The sequence below is a fragment of the Vicugna pacos genome, chromosome 3 (genome assembly GCF_048564905.1).
Source record: "Vicugna pacos chromosome 3, VicPac4, whole genome shotgun sequence".
Lineage (NCBI taxonomy): Eukaryota > Metazoa > Chordata > Mammalia > Artiodactyla > Camelidae > Vicugna > Vicugna pacos.
This window is the reverse complement of record NC_132989.1, coordinates 90,601,513-90,616,587: the sequence shown is the minus strand read 5'-3', so window position 1 is coordinate 90,616,587 and position 15,075 is coordinate 90,601,513. Positions and strand designations below refer to the sequence as shown.

The following is a 15,075-nucleotide window of genomic DNA, read 5'->3' as shown; positions in this document are numbered from 1 at the left end:
TTCTCCCCTCCCCTGGGGGTGGGTCCTGAGAGTTCCAACCTTCTAATCACCTGGTTGGTTCCCTTGGCAACCAACCCCTAACCTTAGTGCAGATTAAAAATCACCTCATTAACATAAATTCAGTTGTAGTTGAAAGAGGTTTGTTATTGAGTAGCAAGATACCTCTATCACTCTTATCACTTAGGAAATTCAAGGCTTTTAGGAACTCTGTGCCACAAATAGGATGAAGACCAAAAATATATTTCTAATTATAAATCACAATATCAACTAAGGAGGAGCCAGAGAACTATATGTAAGTAAATATATAAATAAATCCATAAATAAGTGGAAATGTTTCCAGATCAAATATCATTAAGAAAATAAGCCAAGCTAATAGAATAGAATGTGATTGGCTGGGAGGAGGATGGCGATACATGAGACAGTTGGGAAAAAATATCTCTTATGACAGTTCAGCCAAAAAAATCAATGATGAGTGGGAACAGCCTTGGGTGTTGCCAGAACAGCAAGTACAAAGGTTCTGAGACAAAAGTAAACTCCCCCTGCTTGAAGAATGAATGAAAGGCAAGTGTGACTGAGCTGAGTATTAAAGGACTAACAGGAGTTTGCCAGAGTTGGAGATGGAACCATAACTTTAACCGAAAGAGGAACTTATCTTAAAAACAACAACGGACCGTGAAAATAGGAGGAAATATGGAAGTTCTGGTCAGTAGCATAGGCATCTTCCCATGGGCTGGGTTTTTCCTCCCTTCGGTAAAAGGAGTGAGTTCAGTGGTGTACCTTCCCTCACTGTGATTCGACAAGTAATCTGCTCTCTAATCACTTGGAAACATTTTAATACGAGCTACCGTTTATTGAAAGTCTACTATTTTCTAGGCATTGTAATGGGCAGTTTAGGTACATTATCCTATCCACTAACCTGGAAGTAGACATTATTCCCAATTTACAAGTGACGAATTGAGTTGCAGAGTTTAATTTGTCCACAGTAAATGGCAAGGTTGGGATTCAAATCCATGTCTTCTTGTGCCAAAACTCATGCTCTTTCCACTAGTCTATGCACCTCCCCTGCCCCTCAAAAACAGAGTTGTGTCCAAGGACAGAGCAAGGGGGTAGACATTGGAAAGAGGAACGGTGGATAGCTTCCCCAGAGAAGCCACACAGGCCAGTTCTCATTTCTTTCAGGAACTGAACATGCTGAAGGATTTAGCACTTGGCCATGGGCTCAGAAACGAGCTTCTAGTAAGAGGCTCAGAGGTAAACTATCAACCAAATTTACGGTGTGTATTATAATCATAATGCAAGTTTCAAACGTGGTTGCCTGGAAAACAAAGACAAATAAAATAACTAATTAAGAATATGAAATATCAATTTACAAACATATCTTTAAAACAATTTTTTTTAAGACATCTTTGATGCACGCAGGTGTGTCCCGTCCAGGATAGATGTGATTCCTTTCTGTGGGAAAAGTGCTTGGAGCTCTAACTCTCATGGCTTCCAACCTAGCAAATGAAACATTACTTTGCAAAAGTTATTTTAAAATACTAACTGTCTGTGTTCCCTTATAACCTTACTCTCAAAATGAGAGTCCCAAATTGCAGCAAATGTTAGGATGAAGAATAATTGAGGAGCAATGTGCCCAGAACAGTTATTAACATTATTACCAAAGCTGAATAGTTAAGAAAAAGACAGAAAGGGGAAAAAAATGAAAGTTTGGTTGCCATTTTTGAATATTGGCTTGAGGCTCCATTTCTGAACTGAGAAAAGGACATTAAATAGCTGTATATGGAGTATTTCCAGTTTAAAAAGTAGTAAGAACATACGATATAATAAACACAAGAACTTTAATATTTCTGGGTTTGGGTATTTTCTTACTGCATTCTCCTAGTGGGAATGAAGATAAACGTTTATTGCCCTATTAATTTTGTATCTTGCAGACTTGAATTCTTTAAAAGTTGCACTTTCTGTTTCATCTCTCTGGTGATAATACAGGTACTATAGAATACAAAGTTCTGGATTTAATGTTGCGGGGGAAGGTTAGCTCCATGGTAGAGTGTGTGCTTAGCAAGCACAAGGTCCTGGGTTCAATCCCCAGTATCACCATTAAATAAGTAAACAAACAAACAAATCTAATTACCATCCCCCACCCAAATTTAAAAATAAATAAAGTAGTTGGAAAAAATTAAAAACAAACAAAATTGTGGCTTTAAACATGACCTATTAATCCAGGCAAACATATGGTTATTTGCACTAGTGCCAAAAAGAGTTGGAGTGCACATTTCTCATTCTTTTCTCTTGACTTCTTAGCATGTGGACTACTTTCCTATATTTAGGCAATTCCCTCATGAATATCTCTTTGTATCTTCCTCCCACAATCAGATGAGAACAGTAGATAATCACTTTCCCAGATCACCTAACAGTTAGGGAGAAAGCAGGTGACCTGGGTTCAATCTATCAGATGCATCCACCTGGGACTTTGAATCTGAAGCTAGTGTTGCAAAGAAGCAGGGCAAATGGAGAATTCTTTCTGACGGTGACTGTGCCATCCATTTCCCCAGGGCAAAGCCCAAATGTGTGTTCAGGATCACTTCCTGACTGGCTGCTGTGCTGACTAGCTGGCCACCCTTCGTGTTTTCCTATTTTTCAATAGGAAAATTTCTTGGTTTTCAGGAACTTCCTTGAAATTCTCCAAGATGCCCAATGCTGTTTCAATAAACCCCCTTTCTGTTTCAACAAGCCAGAATTGGTGTCTGATACAATGGCTAATTTTCTATAGCGGCACCTAGTTGAAGTTATTGTACTGAATTTTATAATTAAAAAAAAAAACACCTCTAAAGTTACTTCATTCTTCATATCGATATTGGGATATTATGAACATGGGGTTTTAACTGATGTGTTATAATCCAACCGTGCCTGTGTCTTTTTTAAAAATTGGTCCTTGTGAAACTTGGAAAAATAACAAAAATGCCATAGAGAAGGGGGTGAGTATAGCTCAGTGGTAGAGTGCCTGCTTAGCATGAGTGAGGTCCTGGGTTCAATCCCCAGTACCTCCACTAAGAAAGAAAGAAAGAAAATAAATAAAACTAATTACTTCCCCCTCAAAAACAAAACAAAATAACATAAAAAGGACACAGACCTTGCTGAGGTGATGGGGGGAGGCATGTGGAGGGCATGACTGTAATCCTACTGGCCTCTCTGCACCACTTTCTACCCCCTCTCCTGGGAAGAAGGAGTGATTTACCTAATTAGAGGCTTTGGAAGAAGATACCAGGTGTGTGTTCTCCATTGCTGTCAGGAGCGGTCAGTCGGCCTGCAGACAGGGGAAGTTCCCATTGCTGTCTACCTTGCAGTATCAGCCTGGCCCTTCTGAAGAAGGCCTGCCCCATTCCTCCACTGCCTATGCCTGGGACCGTGAGTCTATGATTCGGGGGCACAGTATTGGTAAAGCCCTCAGAGAACACACACCGAGACCATGTCCCTTATTTTGGCTTTCATCAGTAACAGAGGCAATAGTTAAATCTCAACCCTCAATTGTTTCAGAATTTGACAGAAGAGGACTGTTTTTATCTAAGCCCCTTGAGATTTTAAGAGGTCTCTACAAATTGTTCCTTGTGCACTTTCAGAGTAAACTTTTAAAAGTTTAATGTTTATCTATTTTGCTTCTCCTCCACCCCATCAGTGTGGATCCTACCGGGAAAGAGAAAATGTACAGTAGCTTAAGCAGGAAATTTTTAACATAAAGAATTACTACTAAATGAGGTGATGACTGACATAAGAGGGATTGGCTCTAGCCCATAAGCAGAGAGAACTCTAAAGCCTATAGGAGTGGCAGAGAGAAGGGGCAGCCACCGTCCCGGGGCTGAGAGAACACGGGAGAGAAGCCCGGCTCCACCAGGCTGAGATCCACACTTGGCTGGAGAGAGCTCGGCTGTGGCCCGTGGAATGGCGGAGAAATCGCGGCGGTGCCATGTCCTTTGGAATTTTCTGTAAACACCTTCTAGGGTGCTGGGGGAGTAGTTGGGGCTCCCTGCAGGCACTGGGCTACAAAACTGCTCGGGACCGGGACCGGGATCCAGAGTGGGGGAGGGGACTGCCGCTGGTCTCTGGATGCCACCTCTCATCCACCTGCCACCCTGCAGGAGCCCATCACAGCTGAATATCGTCCCAGCTGGCAAAGGAAAAATATTTACCAGGTACCAGAACTGTTTCCACAGAGCAGTCCAAAATGGTGAGTTTGGAGCTGAAGGACAACCAATCCATAACCGGCACACCTAGACATTGATTTGAGCGTATTTTATGGTGATAGCAAGTCGATTGTATTTTCTGACACGTGCTTTTGAAAACTCAGGGTAACCCAGTACTAAAACAGTGAATATCTATGTTTATCCAAATGCGTCTGAGAATTTGGAGTTAAGTATTTTCGTCCCCTGTTCCCTATAAGGGAACTCTGAGAATTTTTCTTCTCTTTCGTTGGCTGGTCGTGTGTTCAGATATTGATAGTTTCTGCTAGGTTTTTCTTTGTTTGTTTTTTGTTTTTTTACTACTACCTTCCCAACAAAAGTTTGCTCCTGTTGTCTCTTTTCCCATCTTTATGGATTTATGGCTTTTTAGAAAATCCATGTATAATCGTTTGAGTCAGTTTTCACCAGGAAGCAAGTGTCAATGTATGTTTAATTCCTGTCTTTACTTGGAAGACCCTGTCCCGGTTTTAGTAGCTCCTCTGCTAAAGGAGCGAGCCCACCAACTCATCCTCAGCAGTTGTGACCTGTCCAAGCTGCCCCCAGCTTCAGGGCACCCATGTCAAACTCTAAGGAGCCCCATGGAAGCCTCAGCTAACTCAAGCAGAAGGAATCAAAGCACACCTCCCTCCAAAGAAATTCTCTTCATTAAGTGGTCTCTGAAGCTCTCCTCTTTAAACTCATTAATACCCTTTGTATCAGTAAGAGTTCAACTAGAGATACAAAACTAGTAGGAGATGTATATTACGAGATTTATTGCAAGGAGTTGGTTTACATGATTGTGGAAGCAAATCCATAGGACAGGCCTTCCTGAAGGGCTGGCTGGAAATCTCTGGGGGAGCTGGAGCTGAGTTAAACAGGTGGAATGTTTTTCTTCTGCTCTTAAAACTTTTGAGCTAATTGAATCAGACCCACCCAGATAATATCCCTCAAAGTCAACTGATTAGGATTTTAATTACATCTTCTCAGCAACACCTAGATTAATGTTTGATTGAATAAGTGAGGGTTGTGGCCTAGTTAAACTGACCCCTAAAACTGGCCATCATACCCTTATTATGGATTGATTTTTTTTTTTAAGAATTGTAAAACTAATGCTTTAGTAGTCCTGTTGAAAATCTTCATCTTGCTGTAACACTCACTTTGAAATTTCCTATTATACCAATTTAATTTCTGTATATGCCACCGTGATGCTCAACGTAAGAGAATAATCCAGACCAATGAGCCTCTTATTTGTAGTTTCCTGAACCTCCTAGCCTCCCCTTCATCTATTCCATACTCACTGCTCAGGACAACTCTTGGCCTCCCTAGTTTTTAAACTGACTGCAAGTTTTGTACATTCTTCCTCTGAGGCATGTCCCATTCCTCTGCTCACACGTTTCACTGGCTATGCTTGTGTTGTTCCACTTAAGCCTCGTCTTCTCACAGAACACTCTGGGATCCCCAGCCTGTTTCCACCCCATTCAAGGGGCATGCCTTCCTCCAGCCCACCTTATGCTGTGCCTCCACACTGGAGATAAAGTGTGCCTCTGACCTTCTTACAGAAAACTATGCAGTGAAAGCACCAAGCCAAGCCAGGTGAAGTGCCCCATCTTCCCTGCCAGCCACGCAAGCCAGCCATTCTTCATTGTGTACAAAACTAAATACCGCAGTTACTCAAAGCCCTTTGGAATATTATTCTGGCCTATTGCAGAATTTTCTCAGTGAACCAAGGGGTTTGCTTTTCCTCAAGTGCAGGCTGTACTTTCCCACAGTTCTGACTTGGCTTGTGCTCTTCTGTCAAGAACGCTTCCCCAACCCCCTTGTCTGTCCACCAACATCTCACTTATCCTCCAAAGTCCACCACAAATGATACCCACTCCGTGAATCCTTTCTTGATATCCTTAACTGGATGTCACGCCTCCCTCCTCACTACCTTCTACCCCTTATGGCACATATATATTCTTGCTTATATTACAGTTATTCCACGTGTGGCTGTTATTTCCCGTGCATACCTTGACTGGAAGCTCCTTGGGGACGAATACTATTCTAGTTGACGTTCCTATCAACTCTAACATCGAGCACAATGCTTTGCCCAAAGTAGATCATTAGTAACTATTTTCTGATATGAATATAGTTGACCTGGGTCATTATTTCCCAGAAAAGTTTTGCATAATGAACTTCGCATATGACCTCTGAATCCAGAAACCTGGCTTTGTGCTTACCCTTGTTAGTCTTATCTTTTGTGGCCCTCATTCTCTTCACCTTTAAAATGAGAGGTTTGGGCTAGATGATTTTTCAGAGTTCCTGCCAGGTTCTTAAGTTCTAAGATACATATTTTTTAATGCCTACAATGAGAATGCTAGCTTATTTTCACAGTTCCTCCAAGAAATAATCTTTGCTCTGAGAGGAGAGATAAGCTATTTAAGGTGACAAAGTTTGTGTTGCTGAAATGATAGTAAGAAGTTGGCAACCCTGACTTGTCCTGTCTTGTCCTGCCTTGGGAAGCACACTACCCACACTCACCAATCAGAGAGCAGGAAGCTTAGTCAGCTGTGCTGGGATGACAGCAGGTGACATGGGAGCAAATGAAGAGCAAGAAGAGAAACTGAAGGTATCATCTCAAACACACTTGAGTGAACTAGAATTTCTAAGCCTTGAGGAAAAAGATGGGAGAGATATGAATGAGTGAAACCAAAGCAAAAAAGGCCTTTTGGGAAAAGTAAGAATTTAGTTAAGAAAATCTACTCTTCTAATTTTTAAAATACATTTTTATTTTAGATTAATTTTACATTTGCAGAGAAGTTGCAAATATTGTCCAAAGAGCTCCCCTATACTCCATACCCAGATTCCCTCATTGTTAATGTCCTGCATACAGTATATTTGTCACAACTAATGAACCAGTATTGACACATTATCATGAACTAATTTAGATTCCTCAGCCTTTACTAATGTTCTTCCTCTGTTCACAAGATACCACATTATATTAAGTTATGTCACCTTAGACAGTGACAGTTTCTCAGACTTTCCCAGTTACAATTTTGTTGTTATTGTTTCTTTGCTTTTAAGTATTTTTTTCTTTCAATTTTATTGAGATATAATTGAGATACAGCACTATATAATTTTCAGGTGTCCAGTATAATGACTTGACTTACGTATATTGTGAAATGAGTACCAGTAACTTTAGTTAACATTCATCATCTCATACAGATACCAAACAAAGAAGAAAAATGTTTTTTCCCTTGTGATGAGACCTTTTAGGATTTACTTTCCTAACAACTTTCTAATATACAATACAGCACTGTTAAGTAAAGTCATCATGCACTTATTTATCTTAAAACTGGAAGTTTATACCTTTTGACCACCTTCATCTAGTTCCCTTACTCCTCAGACTTGCCCTCTTTTGACAGTTTTGAGAAGTGCTGGTCAATGCAGAATGTCCCTCAATTGGGGTTTGTTTTATGTTTTTCTCATTGTTACACTGAGGTTATGGGGTTTTTGGAAGAAGACCACAGGAATTAAAGTGCTATGCTCATCCCATCATATCAAGATTACATACTACTAACATGACTATTACATTGATATTGACCTTGATCACCTGGCTCAGGTAGTGTTTGTCGGGTTTCTCCACCGTGAAGTTACCCTTTTCCCCCTTTTCATACTCTGCTTTTTGGAAGGAAGTCACTTTGTGCAGCCCATTCTTAAGGAGTGATGCTGAAACCAAGCAGGACCCTGCCAGGGCCCTCTCGGCTACAAAAGCCCCTCTGTGTGCTCTGTTTCTTGTTTGTAGAAAAAAGCTTTAATGTCGTAGGCCTTCCCTGAGCTCCAAAGAGCAGATTCAAGCAGTTTCTAATTAGGCAAGTGAGAGAATGCAGAAACAAAGGAAAAGCAGTTAAACAAAAAAAGTAATGACGGCAGTTCAGCAACAAAGCAGAGTCCTCGCTCCTCTTCAAGGGATATCCACAACAAGCTGACACGTAGCTTTGAGCTCTTCTGCAGAAACTAGGACGCCTACCCAGGTGAAGGATAGTAGCTACATGCTGACCACAAGCATGTAGACCCGACTGGTTGAAACCAGAAGGTTGCTAATTAAAATTCCTGAAACACCACTTTGTTGCCTCACCACCAACCAGTAAGAAGAAAATCATGCCCCCCTGCAACCTTCATCCCAATTGTTACCTTTAAAGCCCTTCCCTGAAAGCCACTGGGGTGTTTGGGATTTTCGAGCTTGAGCCACCCATTCTTCTTGCTCCTTTACGTTTACTCACCACAACTCAGTGTCAGTAAATTGGCTGTGCTGTCCACGAGCAAGTGGACCCAAGTTTGGCTTGTAACAATTGTGGTGACTCAAATGGGACTTCTGACCCAGGCAGGCATCTCGCCTGTAGCACATAGTCCCTGCCAGTGGCAGCTCCTGGGATCCTGCCCAGCAGCTGCCTGAGTACCTTTGTCTCAGGGACAGCCCCAGGTGCTTGCCCCTGACCAGATGTCGCTGGCCCACAGTGCTTTCAATTCTGTGGTGAAGGAAACAAGGGTCTGGTCCTAGTCTGGTCTGTGGGATGTCTCTGGTAAGCGATGGAATCTTGCATGTGACAACACTAACGTATTCTTCCTTACTGGGTTGCCTTAATTGGAATTTTCCTTTAGGTGGGGAAAGACAGACAGCTTGGCCATCTGATTTTGAGCACAGTGCCTCTTTAATTGGATTTTCCCTTCTGGATCTAGGAGTCCCTCAGCCATCCAGCACCACTTAAGAGGTAACTGGGAAACACTCTGTTAGACCAAGGCTCATCTGCACTCCTGTCTGGAACAGCAGGTAGGAAATCTTCCATTCTCCTGCTAGGGAACTGCAACCCCCAGAGGCCATCAGATACTAATATGTCTCTCTCTGTTTTGGGTAATACCGGCTGTGTGGAAGAACAGTGGGTAATCAGAGCTCTATGTAGTCCTGTAGGGTATATTTTGCAAAACTGGGAGATCTTCAGCTATGCTCCTGTGAAAGAAAAAAAAAATAGTATTTTATTATAACACTGCTTGGCCTCAGTACTCCTCAGAATCCAGAAAACAGTGGCCCCTAATGGCTCTCTAATGATGTTATACATCTTTGAATGAGAACCGTTTTGTAAAAGGGAAGAAAATAGGATGAAATTCCTTATGTATAGGCTTTTATGCGTTGTATCAAAGTGAGCCTTTTGGAATTGGTTTGGTCTTTATCTTGAGTGTGTGCATGAGTGTTTCAGTACATGAGTCTAAATCCTGTTCTCTTTTCCGGGTTTTGGCCTTTGTTAGGTGGTCCTGATTATGACCCTCATTAGAGGGTCTCGGTAACTTGGATGCTGATTCAAGTTCATCTAGAACTGAGGCATGTGAACATGAGTGATATGAATTAGTGTCTATTATTGTATTTGTTTAAGCTGAATTGGCTGCTGGGGAACTGAAGGAAATCTTACCCTGAAAATGGACAAGATGGGGCTCTTTTGACATTCCAAAATTGGTTTTTGCATATTAGTTTGAAGAAGCTGGCTTTCTAGAAGGAACTTGCATTTCTCTCCCTGTGGTTTGAGATGTAAATTTTCTACTTGGGCTCTCAGAAACTCCTGTCTTATCTAGACCATTTCCAATTCCTGTCACTAAGGGAAAAAAAAGAGAGAAAGAAAGGCTTTTTAAACCCAAGCAGGAAAAGTAAAGGATCTCTGTGTCTATATAAATGTATGTTATGTCTTTGTATTTTATAGATATGATATGTCTTTACCTCCAGATGATATTATTAAAATTAATTTGTAAATGAGCTCTACTTAATTGGCTTAAAGGAAATTAACTGTTTATATAAATTCTCAGAAATAAAAAGGAAACAATTTCAGGTTCACATTCAGTATTAAATTACCATCTTATATTAAAGTTGGTTTAGGCTTGTTGGTTTAATTGGTGCACACATGTCTTTATAGTCATCAGTATTAAGCATAATGCTTTTATTACACCTAGGTTTACTGAAAGGTAAAGAAGTTCATATTATATCTGTTGTAAGTTTGTCAGCAAGGAAAATAACTTGATATGATAAAACTTTTAAGTAAATTAAATGTAAATGAGATAAGAGTTTTTTGGGTGAACTCTTTGGGAATAATTATGTTTAGCAATGTCTACTTAAAAATAGTCTCTCCAGATTTTGGTAACTTGAAACTTCAGAATTTTGCTAGATTAAGTTAAATGATGAGAATTAATTGAATATCCAGCATTTCAAATAAGATAAAACACTGGAACATTAATTACTAAACTTGCCTAAGTTTACTTACTTTTGTCTTTTTATAAGAGGGAAAGTTAAGATGTTTGGGTTTATCAGACACATGTCTTTTACTGATGCAAGAAAACAGATGTGGGGCATGAGGAGGGCTGTGTCCCAGGTCTCGGTTGAGCCCCTGGGACATGCCCCACCAAGTGTGGGTCCTTGGCTTCACACAGGAAAGAATTCCAAGAGTGAGCCACAGTTGAGTGAAGGTAGAATTATTCAGAGAGATATATTGAAAGGCAAGAGAAAAGCCATGAGGTGTGGTGGTTGGATGCTCAGATTAAAAGTGGGTATACACTCCATAGACAGAATGCGGACCGGCTACAAAGAGGGAGGGGAGGGGCGGCCATGAGGTGCTGTGTTGCTGGTTTTTATGGGTTTGGTGGCTTCATATGCTAATAAGTAGAAGGACCAGTCTAAGTAGCCTGGGGAAGGGGCTGGGACTCCCAGGAAGTTGGCCATTTCCCACCCTTTGACCTTTTGTGGCTAGCCTTGGGACTGCCTAGGTACCTGTGGGCGTGTTATTCACCATGTTAATATATTACAATGGGCGTATAATGAAGCTCAAGATCTACTAGAAGTTAAATCTCTCATCATCCTAAGCCTCAAGGCCTACTGGGGATTGAATCTTTCACCATTTTGGTGTTAACTGCTGTGGCATATCTTGAATGGCTGTGCCCTGCCCCCTTCCATCCTGTCTCATTACCACACAGAGAAAGAAATTATGCTATGAGAAGATGCATGTTTCTAGAACTTATAGAGCATGTTCATAAGTTTGTTAATCAGGAAATGCTGGTATGTTCACACCCGTTGCTTGCTCCTTGCTTTTTGCTAGACATCAAGGTTTTTTAAGGGTCAAAATTTATAATATGTATGTAACTAAAGTTACTAAAATAATAAGGGAAACATTTTGGTGTTCAAGGAAAGTAGGAGACATGTTTTCATTAGAAGAAGGTATGAGGAATAGAAGTACATTTTTCTAAAGGTAAAGAAAGTAATTTTGTCCTAGAGCTGGTTGTTCTGGATCAGAAAAAAATATCAGGGACAAAGTAATATGGACACAGAAAGTTGTGGAATGTTAACAGAAAAGGAAACCTGAGAAAAGAGTTGTGCATTAGATTGGATTTAAATTAGGTAAATGGATTTTGTTATTAAAAGTCATCTGGGGCAGGACTGGATTTGGTTTCTCTCTTTCTTAAAAGAGCAGAGTTTTCTTGGAATGCTGCTTTTGATAACAGATTGTGTGATTTTCTATGCCTTTTAAGTGATCTGTTACAACCTTTGAAGTCTTTTATTGTCACTTTGGTTAAGTGAGTAAGTATTTTTTCCTCAGTGATCTATGATCCTATTTAACCAGGGTTTTGAAACTTTTTGATATTTTTGACAAACTTCCCAAATATCAAATTCTATTTGAACTTCTTTTCACCTCCAGCTAGTTTGGGGATGCTTCAGAGGGGCCCTGAGTCATCTCAGAGAGAGATATTGAACTAACTAGGATTATTTGGTACGTTAAATTACATGAGAAGCATTGTCAAATGAGTGATAAGCCTTTTCAGGTTATAGTGTATGGGTAAATGTTACTGTTATAGGCATTCCAGAAATTATATGGAAATCGTAAAAAATTCTGGTACATCCTGACAACATGTTATCAGTCATAATTCTAGTTATTATCTTTATGTTTTACATCACAGCAGTAACCAAGTTTGTCCATTGCATTGAAATCAGGTGTTTCACTGTGCCTTTTAAAGTCTTTTGTTATTTATGGACCATTATTGTTGTACTCTGATAATTTTGGGGAAAAAAAAAGCTTCACCCTCAAGAAGACTAATAGGAAGGACTTTTTGACAAGTTCAGATTTCTGATAAATTTCAGATCCTATCAATGAAATGGGTAAGAAATTAAAGAATCCTAGTGGAAAACCTGATGATTTCATAAAACTGTTAACAAAAAGGATGAGTTACATAAGACTGAGGAAACTGACAAATATGGTTATAATTTGTATGGCTTTTGTCTGAAATGTTACTGGCTTTTAATCTGTGTTTGCTAGAAATAGGAAACCTTTACCCTCAAGCTAATCATGGTTTATAGCAACTTGGTAAATTATATCTTTCTACGTAAGATTGAGACATTTATCTTTTCTCTCTACCTGATCCCCCTAGAAACTGAAAATTCTTAGGTTCCCACTAACCTTATCAGGTGATAAGAAAGGTCACCTCCTGACAGGTGCAAGAATCTCAAGATATTTTGGGGACCTTGAGAAGAAAGGAATTCATCTAAATCTATGAATATCACAAGCAGAATCTGATGGCAAGTCCTTGACATGTTTTCCTGGCCTTGAGAGGCCTTAGCATACCTCTGAGCGTGTTCATTGTCTGATTAGTTTTACCCCAATACGGATAACTAGGCAAATATGTGTGTGTGTGTGTGTGTGTGTGTGTGTGTGTGTGTGTGTGTGTATACACACACAAAAAGGAGGTCTAAACCTATGGACATGATAAACTCAGGGCAGGCAGCAAATGATAAAGAAGTCTTCACATACTGAAGTATGGGGAAGTCATTCTGGCTTATACATGATTTAACTTGAACTTTATGCTGACCAGAATAGCCTGTTTTGTGGCCTATTGAACATACTTTGTACACCTGCTTTGGCCATTGAGGAAGAGAATGCATTGAAAGTCAAAATGGAGTGGCTTTGCTTCAGGCATTGAAGGTGGAGCTGGGTGACCTTCGTGATTTTACACATGTTCTTGTATTGTGGAGAAACTGAATTTTCTGAACTTTGCTGGACTTGGGGACACAACCAGCAGTTCTTAAAGCAGCGTCTGCTGGCACTTGCCAGCTGCAATCTTATGGTCTCAAGGTCTCCTCTTGTAACTATTAAATTTTTTCTTTCTTTGGGATAGTAATAAATGAGACAGCTCAAGCCACAGCCTTCTGGCAGAAGGCACTAGATTCTCTAACCAGGATAATACTGACCAATAAAATTGCTTTATTAGATTTTAGCAGAAAAAGAGATATATGTGTAGTGGCTAGTAGTTTCTGTTTATGTATATGTTAATACCACATTAGAAGTTAAAACCGACTTAGATAAAATGAGGCAACTGACTATAACAAGTTTCCCCATAAGTGCCAGGTTCAGACTGATTTTCAGGTTATTTTCCTGAATTCCTGAGGGAATGAGATTTACTTGCTAAGGTTCATTAAAGTTCAGGTTTCACTCCTTCTCCTACTTCTAAATTGGGTTTGTTACACCAAAATGGTGACCCAAGGGATTAAGATCTCAATCATACAAGACTCAGATACAAGACTTGTAACACAAGAATTTTCCATTCCCCAAATTGAGGCAGGTCTATGCCCCATTTTAGCAGGAAGTAGCCAGAGCAGTCATTGCCTCATTCTTTCAAGTATTTGGGGAAGGTTAAAACAGGTACGGGGATTGAAACCAAGTCCCCCTGAAACTGAGTTCCCTTGCTGAGTTTATGATTAACCTCTCTATCCAAGACTTTATTGCCTTTCTTGTCCCACCTCCTGTTCCCCTCAGGACTAAAGAGTATCAAAGGAAAGGAGGGATTGAAACTGAGCAGGACTCTGTGGGGCCCTCTCAGGTACAAAAGCTCCCTTGTGTCCCCTGTTTCTTATTTGTAAGAAAAGGGCTTTAGTCTACTAGGCCTTCCCTAAGTTTCAAAGAGCAAATTGAATTAGTTACTAATTAGGGAAGTGAGGGAATGCCAAAACAAGGAAAAAGCAGTCAAGAAATAATAGCTCAGTGATAAGAGTCCTAGTTTCTCCTCAAGGGATATCCATAACAATCTGACACATATCTTTGACTTGTTCTGCAGGAACAAAGACCCTTGCCCAGGTGGAGGGTACTGGCTACATGCTGACCACAAGCATGTAGACCCGAGACTGATTGGAACCAGAAGGTTGCTGGTTAAGATTCCTGAAACACCACTTTGTTGTCTCACCACCAACCAATGAGAAAAAAGCCATGTCCCCTGCAACTTTTATCCCAAATGTTGCCTTTAAAAGCACTTCCCTGAAAGCCATCAGGGAGTCTTTTGAGCATAAGCCACCCATTTTCCTTGCTTGGTGCCTACAATAAATGCTGCACTTTTCTTCACCACAACCCAGTGTCAGTAAATTGGCTTTGCTGTTCTGTGGGTGAGTGGTCCCAAGGTAGGTTCAGTAACAATCCTCCTCTGATCTTATTTTCTTTTATCCTCCAGATTTATCTTGTTTTCCTCACAGCCTCGTTATCACTCTGGTCCCATCACCTCTTTTCTTTCCTTGCATTCCTTGATGTAGCAGCATTTCCCCTGTGACAGATCCCTATGAAAAAAGCATTCGTTTCTCTCTACCTTCCTTCTATAGAAATATGGTACATTAGTCAGCTAGTACTGTACAATAAATCACCCAAAACTCAGTGATTTAAAGCAGTAATCATTTATTTGCTTATATGTCTATGTACTAGAAAGGGATCAGCTGATTCAGGCTGAGTTCAGCAGAACAGCTTTGTTCAAGCTCTGAGTCTGGCCAGCTCATATCTCTTCTCTGTTTTCATTGAGACCCAGGATGGAGGGAGTA

At 40.5% G+C, this 15,075-nt stretch overlaps 1 long non-coding RNA gene across 2 annotated transcripts; it reads left to right on the top strand.

The window, feature by feature from the left end:
• The first annotated feature begins 81 nt into the window (after positions 1–81).
• Positions 82–14,617, top strand: LOC116279793 (uncharacterized). Of its 2 annotated transcripts, none has more exons than XR_012071504.1 (3): positions 82–292; positions 8,934–9,024; positions 14,331–14,617. It is a non-coding gene; the product is annotated as an uncharacterized lncRNA (long non-coding RNA). The 2 variants fall into 2 exon arrangements; XR_012071505.1 differs by lacking the exon at positions 82–292 and adding an exon at positions 8,561–8,776.
• The last annotated feature ends 458 nt before the right edge of the window (positions 14,618–15,075 follow it).